This window comes from Chenopodium quinoa, unplaced genomic scaffold (genome assembly GCF_001683475.1).
Source record: "Chenopodium quinoa cultivar QQ74 unplaced genomic scaffold, ASM168347v1, whole genome shotgun sequence".
Classification (NCBI taxonomy): domain Eukaryota; kingdom Viridiplantae; phylum Streptophyta; class Magnoliopsida; order Caryophyllales; family Amaranthaceae; genus Chenopodium; species Chenopodium quinoa.
Genome location: NW_018744830.1, coordinates 564,129 through 573,840, shown reverse-complemented (window position 1 = coordinate 573,840; position 9,712 = coordinate 564,129).

Here is a 9,712-nt window from a genome sequence, read left to right as displayed (position 1 = left end):
TGTATGAACAAACCACGAACTAAAGGAACTTGATCTAGTTGAACTTTGGAACATGTTAATGGACCCTTCGAACCATGCATTGGACCACTAGACTCGTTAGCTTGTAGTGCACCTTGAACGATATCCAATTCCGGATCATTCCCTCCTTCCTCGAAAAAGCTTGTCCTCAAGCATTCATCATCCAAGTAAGGAGTGAGATCACCCACGTTGAAGGTTGAGCTCACATCTCCATAGTCGCTAGGAAGTTCAATCTTATAGGCACTCTCACCCACCCTTTGGAGCACACGAAATGGACCATCCGACCTAGGCATGAGCTTGTGTTTGCGTAGGTTAGGAAAACGTTCCTTCCGAAGATGGAGCCAAACTAAGTCACCCTCCTTGAACCGTGGTTGAGAACGGTTCTTGTTGGCCTTAGCTTTGTATCTTTCGTTCATAGCCTCAATCTTCTCATGAACCTTCTTGCAAGTCGCTTGAAAAGACTCCTACCTTTTCTTAGCATCTCCATGCACCAACTCGGACTTTGGCAAGGGAATGAGTTCCAAAGGTAGCAATGGGTTGAGACCATAGACCACTTCGAGCGGACTTTGGCCTGTAGTGTAAGATGGAGTCCTATTGTAAGCGAACTCAGCATGAGCTAGCTTCAAGTCCCAGTCTTTCTGTGTTTTACTCACAAGTCCACGCAAAAGAACACCCATGGTTCGATTTGTCACCTCAGTTTGCCCATCCGTTTGAGGATGGTGTGAAGTACTAAACAAGAGTTTAGTCCCTACAAGTTTCCACAACATTCTCCAGAAATGGCTAAGGAACTTGGTATCACGATCCGAAACAATGGACCTAGGAACACCATGTAAACGAACCACTTCTTTGAAATACAAATCAGCTACTTTAGATGCATCATCGGTTTTATGACATGGAATGAAATGAGCCATTTTTGAGAAACGGTCCACCACCACCATGATACTATCATTGCTCCTTTGGATTCTAGGCAAACCCACCACGAAATCCATGCTCACAGCTTCCCATGGAACACTAGGAATCGGCAAGGGACATAAAGACCCTTGTGAAAGGTACTTTTGGACCTTTGGCAAGTTGCACACCGTTCCACCACATGGCTCACGTCTCTAGTCATGTGAGGCCAATAGAAATGTTCTTGAAGTATTTCCACCGTCTTATGAACACCAAAGTGGCCAGCCAGGCCGCCACTATGAACCTCACACACCAAGAGTTCACGCACCCCACATCTAGGCACGCAAAGCTTGTTGCCTTTGAACAAATATCCATCCTGTATCACAAAATCATTAGAAGGATTGTTAAATAGGTTAGAAAAATCATCATCATCAGCATATAAACTTTTCAATTGTTCAAAACCCAAAATATGTGTTTGAGCTATGTACAATAAAAAGTTTCTTCTTGACAGAGCATCGGCAACAACATTCTTCTTTCCTTCCTTGTACTTGGAACTGAATGTGAATGACTGTAAAAACTCAACCCACTTAGCATGGCGTGAATTAAGTTTTTGTTGGCCATTGATAAATTTCAAGGCCTCGTGATCCAAATGGAGGACGAATGGTTTTGGCCGCAAGTAATGGGACCAATGATCAAGAGCACGTACTATGGCATAGAACTCCCGATCATAGGTAGAATTAGTTCAACTTGGCACCGTTCAACTTCTCACTGAAATAGGAAATAGGTCATTTATCTTGCACCAAAACGACACCTATCCCCACGCCACTTGCATCACATTCAACCTCAAACAACTTATCAAAATCAGGCAAAGCCAAAACTGGAGCAGAACATAGTTTAGCTTTAATTTCTTCAAAGGCCCTTTGCGCAGACTCGTTCCATTTGAACACCTTGTCCTTAAGCAATTCGGTCAAGGGAGCAGTAATGGTGGAGAAGTTTTTTATGAAGACTCTGGAGAATGAGGCTAACCCATGAAAACTTCGGACTTCATGGAGATTCCGTGGCACCTCCCATGTGGAGATGGCCTTCACTTTGCCGGGATCAACCTATATACCTTCACTAGATACAATATAGCCTAGGAAAGTATTACTATTACAGAAGAAATCACACTTCTCTAATTTTCCTGTAACACCCCAATAATTCTCTCTTTAAAACTTGTATTAACCTGTAATAACCTGTATAATCTATAGTAACCTGTAATCACCTGTAAATACTTTTAATAACCTGTGAGAGAATTACTGGCATGCTACCGCCACGTGTTCAAACGTTAAGGCTAGTTTCAGAAATCAGCAGCGGAAAACTAACTTAGTTTTAAGAAAAAAAAAGAAAAGAATATAAGTTTCAAAACTAAAAGTCAAAACTCAACTTAGTCTTACAAGTTGGAACCATAACGGCCCTTATTCAAAATCTAGTATAATAGGAAGTATGGAATTAGAACCAAAATAAAATTCAATCTATGATATAAAATAAGCTAAGTGATTAACCAACGCTCCACTCAAATCCCATCACCCTGATGCAAATCAGTTTATGCAAAAACCTGTGATTAATCTGCTCCCCAATATTACAAGTGTAAGAATTGGATCATTACAAGGTCATTGAAGGCGAAGGCCATGACCAAGAGAAACACACAAAAGCACGTCATCAACAACGCTGAGTACATACAAGCTACGAAATATAGTAAAGAGTCTTAGCATGATACTATCAAGCACTCCATACACTCACAATATAATCATTGACTCGAACACATGATTTAATTGTTACTTATTACAAAGTTTCTCTAAATAGTATTGATCACATCATTAATTTAATTGGATTAAGCAATAGACCGGGTTGTCCCCCTGTGCTCCATTCCGGAACATTAACTAAGAAAACCCTATGCCTCCTTTCGGAAGACATTAATAAACATCCAATGGCAGACGGGCGAGACTCCGTGGCCATAGCTAGTATGAGATCTCATCTAACTCATTATAATTTTAAAAGAATTTAAAACAAGAGACTCGTAGATTAGACGGCCTCTGAAAAGTGCACGGCTAATACCCCGTCAACCCCAACCCCTGTTTGTCATTACTCTAGATGTGCACAAATCTAGAGTTTTATTGCTCATCCTTCTTGCACTTTACGTGATTTACCAGTTTAAATTTGGTGATGAATCATATGCAAACAACACAACCAATCATACATCAATCATTCAAATCACTCAAGTTTCCAATTTAATTCTTAATTTATTAGTGACAAACAACATTTATTATTGAATCCTTTAACTAACTTGGTGTATAAACACCTTAAGTGCATAAGGCACCTTATATCCACAATCTTGTCTTATAAGACTTTAACTCTTCCTTTACTCATTCCATTTCAATACAAATGAATAAGTAGTTAAAAAGATTCATTCCATATATATATACTTGTAGCTTTGCTTCTAAGCTCTCTTTGCAAAGTATTGCATAAATAATGCTCATAAGGAAAAATCAATGCAAATTTCTCATACATAAATTAAACCAATCATCACATTTATCATCAATCAACTCATTACCAAACAATTTCAACCAATCCACAAGTTCCCTAGTATGATTCTAGGTTTTTCCAAGTCCCTAAACATGCTCCTAAAATCAAGTTTTCTCGTATTCTTATACGTACCTTAATTCAATCATCTTTCCAACTAGCCACAATGCTAGAAATTACTCAACTTAAAGTCTCCTACAATACCAAATACATAAACTCAATTACTTCCTTGATTACACAAATTTCTAGCAACTTTTAAACACTTTAAACCTTCTCTAATAAGCTGAAATTTTGGTTTAAAACCTTTAAAACTCTTTGTTTAAGTGGGTGATTAAAACCACAAAACAAAAACTCATTCATGGTATTTATATAAAAATTCCAGCACACTTATTAAGATTTAAATCCCTCAAATAAATCAGAAAATTATTTTAAAAACATTAAACCTTCTTCAAAAATCAAAAACTGTCCGAAAACCCTATTTAGAGGCTGATTTTGGCCACGAGAGGGTGGTGCTCACAACCAAAGGTAGTGAGTTAAGATTAGAACGTTGTTTACACACGAAAAACACTATTTTCTTTTGTAAAAATTGGACGAGTTATAATCTCAGCGGGATTAAAACGTGATTAAAAATAATTAAGAACGGAGATCGGAATTTAATTACCGAAAATTTGTTTTTATGTTTAATTAATCTTTATAAATTTAATAGGAATGAAAGCCCTAATTTAATTGATTATTAGAACCCTAAAAATCAACACTTTAATAGTTAAAACCCTAAATTTTAATACTTTATAAAATATGAAATTTAAAATACTTTATAATATGAAATTTATAATCTTTAATCATCAAAACACAATTATAAAATATACTAATATAATTTATCAATCAAAAATCAAAACCCAAAACAAATAATTACATAAACAATAATTTAAAACAAGGAGGAGGAGAGACGAACCACCGCGGTGGCTGGGCAGCCGAAGGTGGTCGGCGTCGGGTGGTTGCAAGGTGGCGTGGTGTTGGTGGCTTTCACGTAAAGGAGAAGGGAAAAAAGTTAGAAAAAAAAAAGAAAGAAAAAGAAAAATAGAAAAGAAAAGAAAATAAATTACCTTTACCATTTGACTTTTGTGGGGAAAATTTTGGGGCTTTGGGGGATATTTATAGAGTAGAGAGTAGGGATTGCGTTTGGACTTAATAAATAAATGGGCTTTAGTCATGAAATATTTGACCCACAAGGGTTCAAATAAAAGAATTGGGCTTACTTAAATAAAATGGGTTGGTCCACTAAAAGTATATAAGAATTGTTGACATACTATTATTTAAACGAGCCCAACAATTAATAAAAGTTTAGCCCAAAATAAATTATACATTTATAAAACTCACTAATTTAAAATACTTTAGCCCTTAAAAATATATATTATAATTCAGTAAAAAATTTATAAAATACATAAAAATACGGAGTATTACAATCTACCCCCCTTAAATGAAGTTTGTCCCCGAAACTTAGGTATGAAAACTTTTAAAAACTTTTTAAGGACAAATAAATACTTAAAATCTTAAAAAAATTTCTCAATACTTTTAGTTGCTGTACTTTTTGTGACTCATACCTTCTATTTCTTTTACTCATTTCTACACAAACTTATGTGTAAAATAACGAACTTTCTAACAACTTACACAATATATTGTGTAAAATAACAACTCAACTAATAAACTTACACAAAACATTATGTAAAATATTAAACTAATTAACAAACTCACACTATTATTATTGTAATATTCATCCTTCCTAGTGTGTAAAATCATCAAACTTAACCACAAATCAGTATAAAACTGATGACAAAGCACTTAGGGTGCCAAATTAAGGAAAAATAAGTGCGTAATTCTATCGCACTCTACCCCCTTAAAGAAAACGAGTTACGCCCCCGTAACTCCACTTAACTCAACTTTAGAAGTAAGGTACTTTTTTTCAATCTATCCTTGGTCGAATCATAATGCTTCTTTATAATCATTCCTTGTTGCTAGTACCAATAATATTATCAAACATTTAGTCATCATATTAATTTCCACCTAAATCATCTTTTACCAATCCTTTAGTATAAGTAATGACCACTTTGTATCCCAAGCTTTGATTTATTTTGCTTTCCCGTAGATCAACTTAGTAACCTCAATAGTTTCCCTTGCAACTTCATACCTTAGTCAGGAGTATGTTCTTTTACAAAGATTTATGACAAATAAATGTCTTGTACATTACCAAGGTCCAATCATAAGGCTAATTTATTCGTCACTTTACCAATACTATGTAAACCTATATATATACTTTGGCTCATCTTTGCTTTCTTATCAAAATTCAACCTTTATACCCTTTTTTTACATTTCTCCATAAAAACCATGCATCACCTTTCCTCCAGCATTCCTTGAATAAATCTTTTATGATTCACAATTAATCTCAACTTCAATTACCTTATAAATAATCCATAGTTAAATTATATCAACATTCATAACTTCAACATAACATGTGAAAATATCTTCAACGTTCAACAAGTCGAAAGTCCTCAATATTCCAATAAAATTGTAAATTCCCAAGACTCCAATGATTTACTAAAATAATATGCTCAATCCTCAATCTCGAAATAAATACTCATGGTCATCAAGAATTATAAATCATTAAGTTCACAATTTCAAACTCCAACTGACTCAAATTGAGTATCCCTTAGCTCATATAATAACTTTCATCATTACTCATCTCTATACAATTCTTATGCTTATTTCTCATGGGCTCTTGTTCCATCTCGATTCCAACTCAAACTCATGCTTAAAGACAAAACATATTCCTCAAAATGGATAAGATCACAAATTTTCCTAAGTAAAACTTTTCACTATACACTTATTCCATGTAATAATCCTTCGAAAAACAAGAGTGCCATAAACCAATTCTCAATTCAATATTTCATCATCACCACATGTTTCATCGATTCTCCAAGTAAAATAAACTCTCATTGGGTGCAAGGTTTGGAGGAAAGTCAAATAAAAGAAAGAAATATCCCCCCTAAAAAGCCAAGCATTAAATAACATCATTCAATAAACGCATATTAATAGTCACATAAATATAAGCTTCACAAAATGATCACGCAAACCTATCACATTGCACAATTTATCATTACATATTATTCTTTATTACATGCTTTAATCCTTAAACATGATACTAGGTAGTAACTACAACCAAATGTATACAATTGTATAACACATACATAATTTAAATCCCTTGCATAAACAATCCATTCAAAAATAAACAACACAAAAAGAACTAAATACAATGCACATAGAAAGAAATCATCTATCTTATATGCCCATCCTATTACCAAAACTCACTGATAAAATGAAATAAATACTCAAGTTCATTTATAAAAAAAATACATATATTTTATTTTAAAATGCCGAATTAATTTATTTAAAATAAAATAATTTTCAAAAATTAAAGTTTAATTTTAAATCAAGTAATTAAATAAAAAAAAAATCACAAGACTTAAAACGTTAGGCGCCTAAAAACTTTAAATTACCGTTAGTATTAATTATAACTAACCTAAGCTCTGAGATACCACTTTATAACACCCCAATAATTCTCTCTTTAAAACCTGTATTAACCTGTAATAACCTGTATAATCTGTAGTAACCTGTAATCACCTGTAAATACTTTTAATAACCTGTGAGAGAATTACTGGCGTGCCACCGTCACGTGTTCAAACGTTAAGGCTAGTTTCAGAAATCAGCAGCAGAAAACTAACTTAGTTTAAAAAAAAAAAAAGAATATAAGTTTCAAAACTAAAAGTCAAAACTCAACTTAGTCTTACAAGTTGGAACCATAACGGCCCTTATTCAAAATCTAGTATAATAGGAAGTAAATGGAATTAGAACAAAAATAAAATTCAATCTATGATATAAAATAAGCTAAGTGATTAACCAACGCTCCACTCAAATCCCATCACCCTGAAGCAAATCAGTTTATGCAAAAACCTGTGATTAATCTGCTCCCCAATATTACAAGTGTAAGAATTGGATCATTACAAGGTCACTGAAGGCGAAGGCCATGACCAAGAGAAACACACAAAAGCACGTCATCAGCAACGCTGAGTACATACAAGCTACAAAAATATAGTAAAGAGTCTTAGCATGATACTATCAAGCACTCCATACACTCACAATATAATCATGACTCGAACACATGATTCAATTGTTACTTATTACAAAGTTTCTCTAAATAGTATTGATCACATCATTAATTTAATTGATTAAGCAATATACAGGGTTTTCCCCCTGTGCTCCATTCCGGAACATTAAATAAGAAAAACCTATGCCTCCTTTCGGAAGACATTAATAAACATCCAATGGAAGACGGGCATGACTCCGTGGCCATAGCTAGTATGAGATCTCATCTAACTCATTATAGTTAAAAGAATTTAAAACAAGAGACTCGTAGATCAGACGACCTCTGAAAAGTGCACGGCTAATACCCCCGTCAACCCCAACCCCTGTTTGTCATTACTCAGATGTGCACAAATCCCAGAGTTTTATTGCTCATGCCTTCTTGCACTTTACGTGATTTACCAGTTTAAATTTGGTGATGACTCATATGCAAACAACACAACCAATCATACATCAATCATTCCAAATCATTCAAGTGCCAATTTAATTCTTAATTATTAGTGAACAAATAACATTTATTATTGAATCCTTTAACTAACTCGGTGTATAAACACCTTAAGTGCATAAGGCACCTCATATCCACAATCTTGTCTATAAGACTTTAACTCTTCCTTTACTCATTCCATTTCAATACAAATGAATAAGTAGTTAAAAAGATTCATTCCATATATATACTTGTAGCTTTGCTTCTAAGCTCTCTTTGCAAAGTATTGCATAAATAATGTTCATAAGGAAAAATCAATGCAAATTTCTCATACATAAATTAAAACCAATCATCACATTTATCATCAATCAACTCATTACCAAACAATTTCAACCAATCCACAAGTTCCCTAGCATGATTCTAGGTTTTTCCAAGTCCCTAAACATGCTCCTAAAATCAAGTTTTCTCGTATTCTTATACGTACCTTAATTCAATCATCTTTCCAACTAGCCACAATGCTAGAAATTACTCAACTTAAAGTCTCCTACAATACCAAATACATAAACTCAATTACTTCCTTGATTACACAAATTTCTAGCAACTTTTAAACACTTTAAACCTTCTCTAATAAGCTGAAATTTTGGTTTAAAACCTTTAAAACTCTTTGTTTAAGTGGGTGATTAAAACCCAAAACAAAAACTCATGCATGGTATTTATATAAAAATTCCAGCACACTTATTAAGATTTAAATCCCTCAAATAAATCAGAAAATTATTTTTAAAAACATTAAACCTTCTTCAAAAATCAAAAAACTGTCCGAAAACCCTATTTAGAGGCTGATTTTGGCCACGAGAGGGTGGTGCTCACAACCAAAGGTAGTGAGTTAAGATTAGAACGTTGTTTACACACGAAAAACACTATTTTCTTTTGTAAAAATTGGACGAGTTATAATCTCAGCGGGATTAAAACGTGATTAAAAATAATTAAGAACGGAGATCGGAATTTAATTACCGAAAATTTGTTTTTATGTTTAATTAATCTTTATAAATTCAATAGGAATGAAAGCCCTAATTTAATTGATTATTAGAACCCTAAAAATCAACACTTTAATAGTTAAAACCCTAAATTTTAATACTTTATAAAATATGAAATTTAAAATACTTTATAATATGAAATTTATAATCTTTAATCATCAAAACACAATTATAAAATATACTAATATAATTTATCAATCAAAAATCAAAACCCAAAACAAATAATTACATAAACAATAATTTAAAACAAGGAGAGGAGAGACGAACCACCGCGGTGGCTGGGCAGCCGAAGGTGGTCGGCGGGTGGTTGCAAGGTGGCGTGTGTTGGTGGCTTTCACGTAAAGGAGAAGGGAAAAAGTTAGAAAAAAAAGAAAGAAAAAGAAAAATAGAAAAGAAAAGAAAATAAATTACCTTTACCATTTGACTTTTGTGGGGAAAATTTTGGGGCTTTGGGGGATATTTATAGAGTAGAGAGTAGGATTGCGTTTGGACTTAATAAATAAATGGGCTTTAGTCATGAAATATTTGACCCACAAGGGTTCAAATAAAAGAATTGGGCTTACTTAAATAAAATGGGTTGGTCCACTAAAAGTAT